The sequence below is a fragment of the Tamandua tetradactyla genome, chromosome 22 (genome assembly GCF_023851605.1).
Source record: "Tamandua tetradactyla isolate mTamTet1 chromosome 22, mTamTet1.pri, whole genome shotgun sequence".
NCBI lineage: Eukaryota > Metazoa > Chordata > Mammalia > Pilosa > Myrmecophagidae > Tamandua > Tamandua tetradactyla.
The window spans coordinates 31,389,338-31,403,556 of record NC_135348.1 but is presented as its reverse complement, the minus strand read 5'-3'; positions in this window follow the sequence as shown (position 1 = coordinate 31,403,556).

The following is a 14,219-nucleotide window of genomic DNA, read 5'->3' as shown; positions in this document are numbered from 1 at the left end:
ACTGTCCAATGTCATAAACCAGCCAATCTCTGTTGTCACTAAAATGGGATCCAGATAGAACCTTCAGAAACACATCTTTCACTTGTAGAAATAGAGTATGTAAATATGTGACGATACAATGGATAATATTTATTTAAAAGACAGAGAAACACCTTGACCAAAACTTTGAAAGATGTCAATACCATGAATCTATTATTGTACAAAATTAAGTGTTCTCATTTTCTCTCCTTCTCCTCTGTCTCTCTCTCTTTACGACTTTTGAGATGCTATTATGGACACAAGCACAACAGTTTAAAATGCATAGTACTATTTAATATAATTGTGGAAATTTAAGTGTAATTTTTTTAATGATAAAACTATAAAAATTTAGCAGAAGGAAATGTGTATTGAAATGAATAGCAAAATCAAATGGAATATATTGGACTAAAACTGGACTGTGGAGAATTGAATTGGGATATATTTATACCCAGCAAGGCAATAAGGAAGAGTGAGATAAATTATTTAAGACTCTAATCGTTAAAGGTACTCATATAGAATGTAAGACATAAAAGAAACCCTAGATTTAAATAAGAAAATAGGGAAATATGAATAATTGTAACTTGCTCAAGTTCTCAAAGCAAGTTAGACGATGATTTTAAATTTGAAGATAAGTCCAACAGGTCATTGAGAAGCTAACAAATATCTGCAGTATTTATCTACCTATGGGGACCTCTGTGAACCATTCTTCAGTAATTTCTCAGATGTTTATCTTCAATTTTTTTTTTTTGATCCCTACAGCTTTTAACATTAAGACTAGAAGTGACTAAACCCAAAGAAGAAGCAAATAGCAAGCTGGCACTGAACACTTAAATATAAACCATCAAAATATACTTTAATGAGAAATGATATGTTTCATCAATTCCTGAGACTCCTAAACAACATACAGATGTAGAAGCTAAAATATAAGTTTAAAATATTTGGTAACATTTTCTTATATTTCATAATTCAGCAGACTATACATCTTTTAAATACAGTATCATATCTAAACATAGATCCTTCTGCCATCAGATTTGTTAACTTTCTTAATAGCTTCAAGTTGAGTGAGCATTAAGTATTCATTTTTTCATTAAATATCATAATTTTAATGTTGAATTTGATAGCAATTAATTGATAATGTCTTGTCATCTACTTTGATTCACCTTTTCTCCCTCTTCATTTAAAAATGATAAGGAAGGGTTATTAAATCTTTTACTCTATTGTGTTAAGAAATATATTGGAAATATTTCAACCTAGTACTTAAATATTTTTATACAATTTGGATGAGAAAAAGATTTCAATGTAATAGGATCTAGAACACATTCTTTGCATGCATTAACAATTGCATTTTTACTTCTAAAATTTTATTGATATGCATTTTTTTTGGCTTAACTCCCAAAACTAAAATCATCTGAAGATACTTCTGAGACCCCTGAGCTTGTAAGAATAAGTAAATCTTCTTAGGGTCTCTCCCATTGCCTGAAGATGACACAGAAGCTTCCTCCCCAAACAACATTTTCCACCAGTCATAATCTATTCTATTGCCTTTTCTGTCCATGCAGTGATAACTAAGGACATTTCAGAACAAAAGCCACCCAAGGACATTCTCAGCCTGATAAGAAAGAGCAAAGCTATGTAGAGAAGAAGCTGCACGACCTAGAAAGCTTCCACTTTCAGAAGTTGAGAGAATAGGCATGAGATTCTATTATAAGGTAGCTAGATCAATTGAGGTAATGAAAAATATTGGATTATGGAGAGTTAATTTGGTAGCGACATTCTTGAAATAATGAATTTAGCACTCTGACAAAGAAAAACAACATGGAGAAATGCAAGACATAGTGCAAATGCTACTATGATGACCCCTAGAAGCCACAGAAAAACTGATGGCCTTCACTAAATGCTTTAGAAATGCCAGAATTACCATGGCAGATAATGGAGGACAGGATTGAAATTCTTAGAGTTGTGAGCATGTTTGAGTAGATTCACTATATAAGATCAGAAACACTCATGAGAGGATTGTGTTTCACCTGGCAGATGCACCAGTCAGCAAAACAATGCAGAATGTACTGAGGAGGCACACTAGAATTACTGAGAATTTAAATTGTGGATGGCCTCTGTAAGCTGGGCCAAACAGGAGCTGCTATTTCAGAACTGGGCTCACTGAAAGCAATATTGTGGACAGGACTCAATAAAAATGAAGATCAGGAGTTTCAGAGTCAAGGGGACCCAATTATTTTAAGGCATAGCAAAATCTGAGGCAGACAGTAAGGGCCTTTCCTGTAGAGTTGTGGAGATTGTTCATATAGGATGATGGCCTCAGAGAAAAATAGTCAGCAAAGGGACTACCATTCTGCACAATAAAAAAAAAAAAAAAAAAAAAAAAACCCACAAAGAATAGATGTTCAGGAGTTAGAAGGAAGCCAAATAAAAAGGCATAATTTCTTGCTGAGTTTCTAAATGAGAGCTTGTTTGGCACCTGGAAACTTCTACCAGAAATTATGATCATGCCCCCAGGGAAAAGGAAAATGCAAATGTGAAATCAGCACAAGGTAAAAATTACACCAGACCTTTCCTAAAGGGATTTATAGCAATTTTCTCTGGAAAATTGTACATTAGTTAAATGAGAATAACCAAACATTTTAAAGGATGTTGGGCACAGACTCTGAAGGCACAAACTCCATTGGGCACAAACTCTGAGGTGATATTAACACTCAGGTACCTGAAGTATCATCATGAGTCTCCAGTATCTACATAAGAGCCGTGGAGTAAACAGGTCAGGCTCACCATTGGTTCATGGAGTCTGAAGACCCACCCCTGCTCATTTCTCAGAATGCGCATTTGACATAGGACCACTTGGTATTCAGGACAGGTCTCCTATTTGTCTCCTGACCCATGACTTGAGAGCAATCAATCTTGTGGAAAGCCAAGCAGGAGCCTCTGACACTGATCCTTCCTGACCAAGATACAAATAATAAGTATATTGCACCCCAAAAGGAATGATACACATTAGGAACAGCTCTATAAACCAAAAGAATGCAGAGTGGTGGTCTCTACCATATTTTCCTTTAGTTCACTACTCTAGCTCCTGAAGAAACTGGGCAGATCTTGCAAGATTACAGTGTGATACTATGACTTACCAAGTATTAGACCCAATGGCAGTTGTTGTACAAGAATTATTATCTTTTCCAGAGCAGATCAGCATGGGCTTGGTTACATGGTATGTGGTCATTGATTTAGTAAATATATTATTTTTCCTTCTTACCAAAAATAAAGATGAGATACTGTTTCATTCACTTGGAATAGATAATAGTATATATACTCACAATCTTGCTTGCAAGCTAAATTAGCACCGTCACCCCCATCCTTTTGTCATAAAATAGTTCCGCGAGATGGATCAGCAGTACATCTCACAGGTGTCTGTCTTTATTTTATTGTCTGAGGACAATTGCTCATTTATTTTCTGATTTTTAAGATTCTTCTTCAAAATTTGTTCTCAGTAGTTTTACTTGTTATGCATAAAATGGTTTCCTTTGTACTTATTCTATCTCAGGTTAATGAGGCTTCCTGAAGGCATAACTTGATGTCTTTATTAACCTTGGAGAACTTTCATCCTTTACCTGTTCATAGTTTTATTTTTTCGTGTCTCACCACCATTGCATCCCATTCCTAATAGTTCTTGAGTCATATGAAAGTACCCATACATTGTTGATCATTGCCGTTAGTCTCTTCTATTTCTCCACGTCTTTTTGTCATTCCTCTAGCATAGAAATGAATGTTTAATTTTAGTGATCACTAGAACAGTGATTTTTCTTTTGATCCTTCCCTAATCAATCCCATCATTTGACTTCTTTTATGTATTGTACACAACTCTGATGTCTATAAAAATGCATTGCATTATTTGTTTGCCATTTTTATGTGTATATTTGTCTAAGCTTCTGGAGATCAAGGAGTGTGTCTTAAATGTCTTTGTGCTTACATTAATTATCAAAAGATATGACACACAGTACATGCTTAATAAATGCATGTTTTATTTGAAATGGAATTTAAATAAAGGCAAAAACTGCAGGCATGTGCAGTTTGAAACAAAAAAAGGTTTTCTGGTGGACTAGAATGCAATATATTTGTAAGGGTGATGTAGTTGATAAATATAGAAACATAGGTTGTGGAGTTTATCAAAGGCTTTAAAGGTAATAGATAGGAATTTCAAAGACTATGATTGGTAATTAAATGTTTCTAAGGAGGAAATAACATAACTGTACTTTTTGCTCTAGGAGGATTTATCTGATATAGAGTTAATCATGTAGAAGATACTTATGGCTTTACAAGGTCAAAGTCAAACAGATAAGAAGAGACTTAGAATCAAAAAGATTAAGCAACTGTGTTGGTGGCATATAAAGGGGAGACAATTTAAAAATTATTTTATAATAGACAATTTGGCATGATTGAATATTGATTATCTGTATGTATCAGATGATTTAACTGGAACTAGCTAACAATAATAGATACTTGCTATCCATGGCTCTACTATCTGTTATGGCATGTCCTACTTGGTGGTTTTTAGAATGGACCTAAGTTATTATTTCTTTTATTTTCTAAAAACCAGTATTACGGAGACTCCAAAGTATGCCAGAAATCAAATTCCTGTCCACTGTTAAGACATATTTGAAATTTTCTTTATTTTAAAAGTCTTTTTATTAAATGGATGTTTATGTGGGTGTGTTTATCTATCTAAAAGTATCTTCCCTCCCAAAAGGGAATGCTTTTATTTCTTCCCACTTGAGCTGAGCAAGTACAAAAGAATCAATATATACTACCTAAAAGAAAGATTAGGTCCTTGCATAAGCATCTCACAAAGAGGGACAACCCAAAGCTGCTGGCCTTGTCTTGAAAGGTCAGAAAGAAGCGTTGTTAACTAAAGGGGCTCCCCCAGGAGGACAGTTGCTGCCTCTGAAGCATTATACTTCCAAAGATGCTTGCGACCATTCCAGCTGTGAAGTCCACTTAAGGCAGAGTTGAGGATATTGAAACTGACTTGGGGGTAAAAAGAATCAGGTATTCTCAATAAGTTCTTTAGCTCTGATTCTGTTAGCATTTTTTTTTTTACACCAGTATATTGTGGTTTTAAGATTTAATTTAATGGGATTAACAAAACAAATCCTGGACGAGGATCTCCATATTACTGTCTTTGTTTTTATCAACAGTACATAAAAATAATTAAGATAATTTGATTTTCTGGTTTTGCCAATATATTGTTTTCCAGATACATACTAAGCATTGCACACAAAAACCAAGTGAGCAGAGAACAGAAATTTACAGGGCATGTGGAGAACGCAAAACCCAATTAGGGGTTTATGTTTTTAAATGCAATTGATATCTATGATTTTATGTTGGTACTACAAATACATAGTGGGTATGGGATGAAGCAGTGTCCATTTCTATCAGTGCAAATGGCTAGATGCTGGTTGCAAGAAAAGTTTTTTAAGTGTCTATGGGAGAAATGTATGTTTTTAGAAATTGTGGTTTAGGTGAAAATTTCTACAACTGACAAATAAGTTTCATCATTTCACACTGGGAAAGTTGCAAGATAAGCAAGCCACATATCAGAAGGTGATATGAGTTTTGGGGAATATATCATTCTTACCACGACCCCATGTGCTTCCTTATCCAATGTTTTATATAGCAGGAGAATAAACTAAGGAGAATGACAAAGGTAAGAGTTTAGTCCTTTCCAAATTTATTTTATTTAGTTCAAACACAAGCAGGTTTTTTAGTTTTTATCCACTTAATCATAGAAATAAAATAGGAAAGAAGGCTTGTGTTTGGTTCCTTTGTCAGTTTCATAACCTAAATAAAGATACAGTTTTCATTTTGATATAGTTCAAAGCTCAGGTATACTTGGTACATAGGAAAATTTTTCTTATTTAACTTGTTATAAGTTCTGGAAAATGAATGCAAGATAATTTTCTAAATAAAGGTGAAATACATATATTTTAGACAGGAACAAAGAATACACAGCCTAGTCATACTTCCTTTTCTCAAATTCATGGCCATTAAACAGTCAATTACTCATATCATGACTTTCATGTTTTTCCTCCTGGAATTTGTATATGTTGGATATTTTGAAGCTTATTGTTTTGTGGGATTAGTAGATGGCAGTGAGAGGCAGAGGTTTACCCATTCTCTGTAGCATAATCTAAAAATCAGATGTAGAAGGAAATCAGAAGGCAATTTTGAAGAAAAAATAACAGTTGCATGAAAAAGAATGAATTAGAATATGGGAGCATGTTATGTTTATCTGGAGATTTTCCTCAATCCCAGTTGATAGTAAAGGGATGTACAGCAAGCACAAATGACTATATAACTGTCTATGCGCTTAGATTGTTCTGTACTTTCCAACCTGACACTACTTTCAGTACTGCCTCGGGGACAGTGGTCTACAAGTTGGAGCTGAAGTTTTGTGAATCATTAGCCTTGCAATGCAATAGCTTCTGTCTGGGATTATAGAAGCCAAAATAAATGAGAGAGATTGGTCATCAGTGAGGATCTTTCCCGTGGCCGTTCTAAGAAAAACATTAAAAATATATCAATGATGAAATGTCTCTCCTTGATTTATCAGGAATACATCAATCTAAAATAATCTTAATACAAATAAACTCTTATATTGTCAATTATTAAATGAAGTACTGTTGAATGACTGTAGTGTTCGAGGACCGAAACCCAAACAGGTGAAATGAACAGTAAAGCTATCTGTCAGCATTACAAGAGGAAAATTCGTGGAAGACTGTGTTCCAATTCAAGATTCATTTTCTTGGTAGTTTAGATAAAATCTAGAGTGACAACCATTGACTACTGTAGCAGGATTTGGGTTGTAAATAGCAGAAAAGAGAGCCAAGCAGGCTTAAATAATAAAATGGAATTTTTATGTAACTGAGTAGCAGTGGTCTAGCAAGGATTTGTCTGTGGTTCAAATAACAGCACAACTGTCAGTTCTCCTTTTTCCTTGTTTTGTTTCCTTGGGGTTGCTACCACTGGGACAGGATCTCTTATCATTTTCTTAAAAAGATTATAATCCCCCATAAGGCTTCCTGATTCATGTTAAGCTGAAAATAGCTCGTTTGTTCCCCAGAAATTTCAGGAAAAGTCCTGACGGTTGCTCTAATCGAATCCAATTAGGACACGTGTCCCAATGTGAAATAATTGCACTGGATAAGGTTAATATTGATAGTTTCATTGGGACCCAACCCCTGGAGCTTGAGATATGGTTAATGCCATGCAAACTAAAGGGGCTGTGCATGTAGGGAAAGAGTTTTCCAAAGGAAACTTGAATGCTTTCCAAAAAATAGGGTTGGAGCAGGAAATTGATGTTTGCCACCAAAATCTGTCTTTTTCACTGAATAAGACATATTAACCCTAATTCTATAACCACTGCAGTAGTTTTCAATTGCAGTATATCAAATTACCACAGACATGATGACCTAAAACAACATTTATTACTACCTCTTGTTTCTGTAGGTCAGAAGTCCTGCATGGTGTGGCTCTGTTCTTTGCTTAGCATCTCATAGGGCCCAAATCCAGGTGTTGGCTAGACTGAGTTCATGGCTAGAACCTGTAGGGGGAAAAACAAACAAACTGTCCAAAGATCATTGTTGGTGTTGACAGAATTAATTTCCTTGTAGTTGTCAGACTGAGATCTCATGTACTAGGTCACTGAGATTGTTCTAGGCAACTAGGGTTGCTCTGAGATTCTTTCCAATTGACCTCATCCAATTGTAAGCCATCAATGGTACATTAAATTTCCCTTGTGCTTCGTATCTCTGATTTGCTTTTCTGAATCACCAGAAAAACTCCCTGAATTTTTCAAAGGCACATGCATAGATTGGACCAGGCCTACCCAGGAAAAGCTCCCTATATGAAAGTCAACTGGGCCATATAACATATTGTAATCCTGGGAGTATAATCCATCAGGCTCAGCTAAGGGATTTTGCTGGTTTGAAACTGTTATGTAACCCAGAAAAGCCATGTTATTAATCCAATCTTGTGGATGCAGACCTAGTGTAGTTGGGACCTTATGATTAAGTTGTGATGAAGATTTGACCTTCTGCATTCAGGGTGGGTCTTAATCCACTTGCTGGACTCCTTTAAAGGAGAGACATTTTGAAGAAAGCTCAGAACTGAGAGGAGCTAAGAGAGAAAGAAAATACCCACTGAGGCACTTTGGACTGAGGGACCAGCCGATGTCTCCATGTGACTTCCCCATGTGACAGAGGAACCCTAGGTGCCAGCACTCTTTCCTCCAAGAAGATATCTTCTTTTTCGTGTCTTAATTGGACATTTTCACAGACTTAGAATTGCAACTTGTAACAATAAATTTCCTTTGTAAAATGCAATCCATTTCTGGTATTTTACATTTCCACAGCTTTAAAAATTTGAATTAGATTTTTGTTTCAAAGAAGAACTGCAAATTGCAAATCAAGAATGTTGGAACAGCTTTATAAATAGATAAGGGAAGATTCTGGAAGAATTGTGAGGTGCTTGATAGAGAAGGCATAGATTGCTTTTAAGAGACTGTTGGTAGAAATATGGGCTTTAAAGATACTTTCAATGAGGTCTTAGACAGGAATGATGAATGTGTCATTGGAAATTGTAAGAAAGGCAACCCATGTTTTAAAATGCAGACAATTTGGCAAAATTGATTACTGGTGCTGGATGAAAGGGAGGATATGAAAGTGATGAACTGAGATATCTAGCTGAGAAATTTCCAAATGGAATATGGAAAATGTAGCTGGCTTCTTATTGCAGCCTATAGTAAAATGTGAGAGGAGAGGGATAAGATGAGAATCTTTGGATACAGAGAAATGAGAAACTTATTGGAAAAATTCTCGCTTTTAGATAGTTAGAACCCAGAGAATAATGCCCCATGTGAGGATTTAACCAAACATAGGAACAGTCAGCCATTTCAGAAAAAGGTCAGGATTGGGAATGCAGCTATTCAGGAAGGATTTGTGGAAAGTCCTATTGTCTGGTGGTTGTGATCCCTGCATACTGTATGTCAAGCCAAGCATTTTTCTTTTTTTTTTTTTTGTGAGATAGGTATGAATAGAACCACAGCCAGTTTGGATTTAAAAGGATAGGAAAAGGGACAAATTCAGGGAAAAATGAGTTCCAAGGCAGAACCATGGACGCTTGTGTGAGTCAAGAAATCTTGGGCCAGTTGAACAGCCTACCCTTGGAGAGGTTGAGTTTGTCCCCAGGGCAGAGGACAGACCTCGGCCTCAATGCTTAGGAAGAGTTTTGGAACCACAGGTCTCAGAGAGTGTGGGGCATATTTCCCAGGTTCTGACCTGGTCACAGCCCCATTGTTTGGAAGGGATTGAGCACGTGTCTTGGAGATGGCAACAAATCCAGGAGCCACCCCAATGCTTGAAAGAGTGGAGCTGAGAAGAAGGTGGTTTCCCCAATTTTTTGGATATGTTAAAACCCTCACCCCAGTGTTTGGAGATAGCAAGGCTGCTGCATAAGACCTTGGTTATGTCAGGATGGGACTTATGCTCAAGTCCTGAGGATAAATATCATTCTATATATGACTCTTAGACCGTAAGATCAAAGGAAGTTTGCCCTGTAGGTCTTCAGAACTGTTTGGCATTTTTGAACCCTTTTACTTTTCAAATTCTCCAAGTGGAAATGGGAAAATTTATTCTATGACTATACCTCTTCGTATATTGGATACAGAGAAATTGTTCTGAGTTTCATAGAGCCACAGCAAAAAGAGAATTTTGTCTTAGGAAAGACCATGCCTGTAACTGACTTTGATGAGATTTTGTGCTGTTGACTTTGTATTGTATCTGCATTGTTAATGAAATAATTTAAGGCTTTTGTGATATTGCAATGGAATGAATGTAGTTTGCGTTTGGAAAGTACATGACTTTATGATGCTTTGAAGCTATTATATGCCCCAGAAAAGTCATGCTCTTTTAATCCAATCTTGTGGATGTAGACCTATTGTGGGTGGGACCTTTTGATAATGTTGCAATGGAGATGTGACCCCTCCATTCAAGATGGGTGTTAATCCACTTGCTAGAGTCCTTTAGACGAGAGACATTTTAGAGGAGAGACATCTTGGAGAGAATTCAGAGCTGAGAGAAGCTAAGAGAGAAAGAAAACACCCACAGAAACATTTTGGATCAATGGACCAGCAAATATCTCCATGTGCCTTCCCATGTAACAGAGGAACCCCAAGTGTCAGCACTCTCACTTCCAAGAAGCCATCTAGTTGTTGATGCCCTAATTTGGACATTTTGCAGCCTTAAAATTATGACTTGTAACTTAGTAAATTTTCTTTGTAAAAACCAATACATTTTTAGTATATAGCATCCTGGCAGCTTTAACGAAACCAAAATAGGGATTAATTAGGGCATGTTCACAGATAGGGTAGGAAGGGCACACTAATTTTTATGTACACAGATAGAAATTTTGAGGAAAATAGGAGAATTCTGCTTACCATACCATCTCTTAAGCAAGTTTTTCATATCTGTCCAGGCTAGACAAGGGTTTTTAGTAAATCATGCTATTCATATGTTCAGGTGGAGTGATTAATATCATTCATGCTTGTGACATCCAGGGATAAAGGTTTCCCTGGCAATGTGGGAGATGACTCTCAGGTATGAGTCTGGCTATGGCACCATGGGATCGACAATTCCATTCTGACCAAAAAGGGAAAAAGTAGTATAACTAATGAAGTGTCAAAGGCTGAGAGAGTTCACGTACAGACAAGACACGCTACCCTGGAGGTTGCTCTTACTCAAACTTCAGTTAGAGATTGCTACCTATCATAACTTGCCAAACCCCATTCAAAACCATTCCAGCCAATTCTAAAGAATACCTAGGTCAATATATAATATTCCACAAACGTTTCATGCACTAGGGCAACTTGCCAGAAACCTACAACCTCCAATTGTGTCCCTAGACCAGATAAGCCCTGAAATCTCTGGGGGCCACTTTCTCCAGAACATCAGCTAGTTCCATCTCCTTACCCCATATTGTTGACAGTCCCTTCCAACATAAAAAATTAGAATGGCCGTACCCCAAATGCCCTTAGACAGAGGGATCAAATTAATTATCATTCACATTTAACAATTAGGATCTCTGAAATATAGGGTACTTATATTATTAAATTATTTTTTGAGCTGTACTGTGATGACTCAATCAGAGAGTGGGTGTCTCTGAGTCCCTCTTGAATTGGTCAGTTACCATGCTACCCATAATAATTACAATTTGCTTAATTGTCCTGGACCCAATTCCCTCTAATCCATCATCTCTCAACTCAGAGTAAAAGTTTATAGCTAGTTACTCAAATGTTATGGACATAAAAATAGATCCTACATGAACGCCACATTTAAAAGGTCATTGAAATAATTGGGTGGAATATAAAAGCCTATGATGGGGAAAGGGATATTTATGGTGTCTTTGTAAATATGATTAAATTGAAGTATTGAGGTTTCAGTTTGCCAAAATAGTTTTAAAAAGTTTTTATTTAATATGAGAAACACAAATTTCAATCACATTTTCTCAGACCTTTCTCTTATTTTGTTTTCCTTTTATTAGCTTTAGCTTGCCAAAGAACATAAGGAAATGTGAAAAAGTTAAGAATAAACTCAACTGTTTCACCTATGATTCAACACTCTTCCCCATATTTTACCTTCACTTCAAAGATGCCAGCTTTCTCCTGTCTTTTCTTCTTTACCTTCTGCTCCTTCATTGTATTTTGTATTCAATAATAAAGACCTGAGCCCTTTGAGAATATGATAAAAATCCATTGATCTTCAATGCATAGTAATGAATATACACGTTTTGCTTTCATTTTGGGCAGCTCACTGATCCCCTAAAACTATCTCCCTTTCATATCTCCTTAGTTTTGTTATTTAGCATTCTGAAAAGATTCTTATATCCATATTTCTTCTCCATTTCTGAAGCCCTCACCCTAAGACAAGTGCCTAGCTCCTCACACCTCATTTACTCGAATCACATCCTCTTTCTTTCCTCAGACACTGTGTTTCCACACTCAAATGCACCTCACACACAAATAAGGTTTGGATACTTTATCTCAAAACTCTCTTTCAATATATATTTTTACTCAAGTCTCCTTCTTTGTGTTTTAACATTTATTTCTGTCATCTGACTTGTAAAGCCCCTTTTCAATTCTTTTCCCTAAACCTACCAACTCATCCTGCTTCCTAGTTACTGCTTGTGGAAAGTACGAAAGCTAATGTTTTTCTGGTTTCAGCAAAATTTGAATACTTACTTTTAAGCTCTAGCTTTCTATTGCTGCTGGTTTTGTCTGCAGATAACTTCACAGCCACCCTGAATGTCTCACCTCGAATATTTGCCCTCTTGCAGTGCATTTATTTTGCATGGGTGCCTGCAATGTTTGATATTAACCTCAGTGAATTTTTATTCTGCTAATTTTCTCCATCACTTGACTGCAAAGTTAGAAGGAAAGCAGGGTCCGTGTCCTTTTTACCTATCCCTCCACCTTGCTTCCCTTTCCCATTTCTAATTAAAGGTAGTGTTTCATCTGTAAGACATACCTGCACATGGATTAAATGCAATTAGTGAACATTAATATGTCACTACATTTTATTTTTTGAAGAAATATATTTGAATAGAACTTAATATAGCTTGAAAGTTTTTTAATAGACTATTTTTAATTAACTTTAAAAATAAAATTTTTCATTTTTACAGTAACTAAACACACATTTCAAAATAAAATGTAAGATGAAGGAGAAATTTTTTATCCTCTCTGAAAAATTAAATGAAACGGAGCAAATTGCTTTCAGGAGTTGCTCAGATGTAAACACTGAGATAGACAATTTGTTGACAAAGAAATACGAAAAATAAATGCCAACACAGGAAGTAAAGTTTTTTACTCTACACTGTGTCAAAGCCCAATGTTTGGTCACTGAGTGGAGGAAGCCAGGGACAGGGTAACTTAGAGGAAAATAGCCAATGAACAGAACTTTAGTGAAGCAGGCCATTTGGTGAAGCAGAAATGAAAGTTACTGTGATGCACAGATTTTTCAAGTGAATTCTCCCAGAAGTACGTAAACATGTCAGTTTTCTCAATCCCATCAGAATAGCCAATCAAGAATCATTGTGGCTACTTGGAAATAAAAATAGCTGTGGGGATTATGGGGAGCAGGGGATGAGGAGAGACAGTAAAAATAAGCCATAATAGCAGCCCCTTCCACATTTCGAGGCTGACAGGAAGAATATGGGTTATTGAGGAACAGGATAATTGCAGTGCTATTAATTTGCACCCTAACTGTACCTCTAGGCTGGTGGCCTAGGGAAATGCCTGTCATGTTTATATTTACAATTTAATTGGTACAGATTAGGCACTTTGGGAATTCAGAGTTGTCAAACAAAACTATAAAGTGACTCTATAAGAACCTAATCTGGGTTGTACTGAAAACCTCTTCCCTTTAGAATTATTTCCTCCTCCCCTCTTCTCATTGCACACAGAGACTAGCATCTGTTAGACTAATATTTTATAATTATAATTGATAATTGATTAATGCAAAGAGTAGCTTTTTAGAACTACAAGTACTTTATAGAAAGCATGAAGTTCATTCACCCTCCTTGTTTTCTCTGTTGTTGTTTGAACTGTAATCCACGAGATAACACCAGTGTTTTGTCCTGTCTGCATATAAATAGATATTAGCTTCCTTTGCCACTTGCTGGAGCATGCTCAAACTATTTATTCATCAGAGCAGGGAAGTAAAGCCAGAAGTGAAGAGACCTACCCAAAATATTTAGGATGATAATAGTAATAATGTAGAGCTTGTCTTTTAGTGTATGTCAGCAATTTTTGCAATTCAACATTTAATTAGACAATAAAAATATAAATTTTAGACAAAGCAACGATTAGATTTTATGTTATTAAAATACTTGGAATAAGCATTACACTTGCAGTGGAACATTTCATTGAAAAATGGATTTGATTCCTGATTCAGCTTCTGCAACTTAATACTTGCAAGATTTTGTCAATTAAATAAAAAGGAGCAGTTTTTTAATCTATTAAATGGAAATTAAAAATTCCTATATCATAGAGTTGTAATGAGGCTTAAATGAGAAAATGAGGTGAAATCACTTTACAATCACACAGCGGCAAAATATTTCTAGTTATATTATTGTTGTTAAGTAAATAC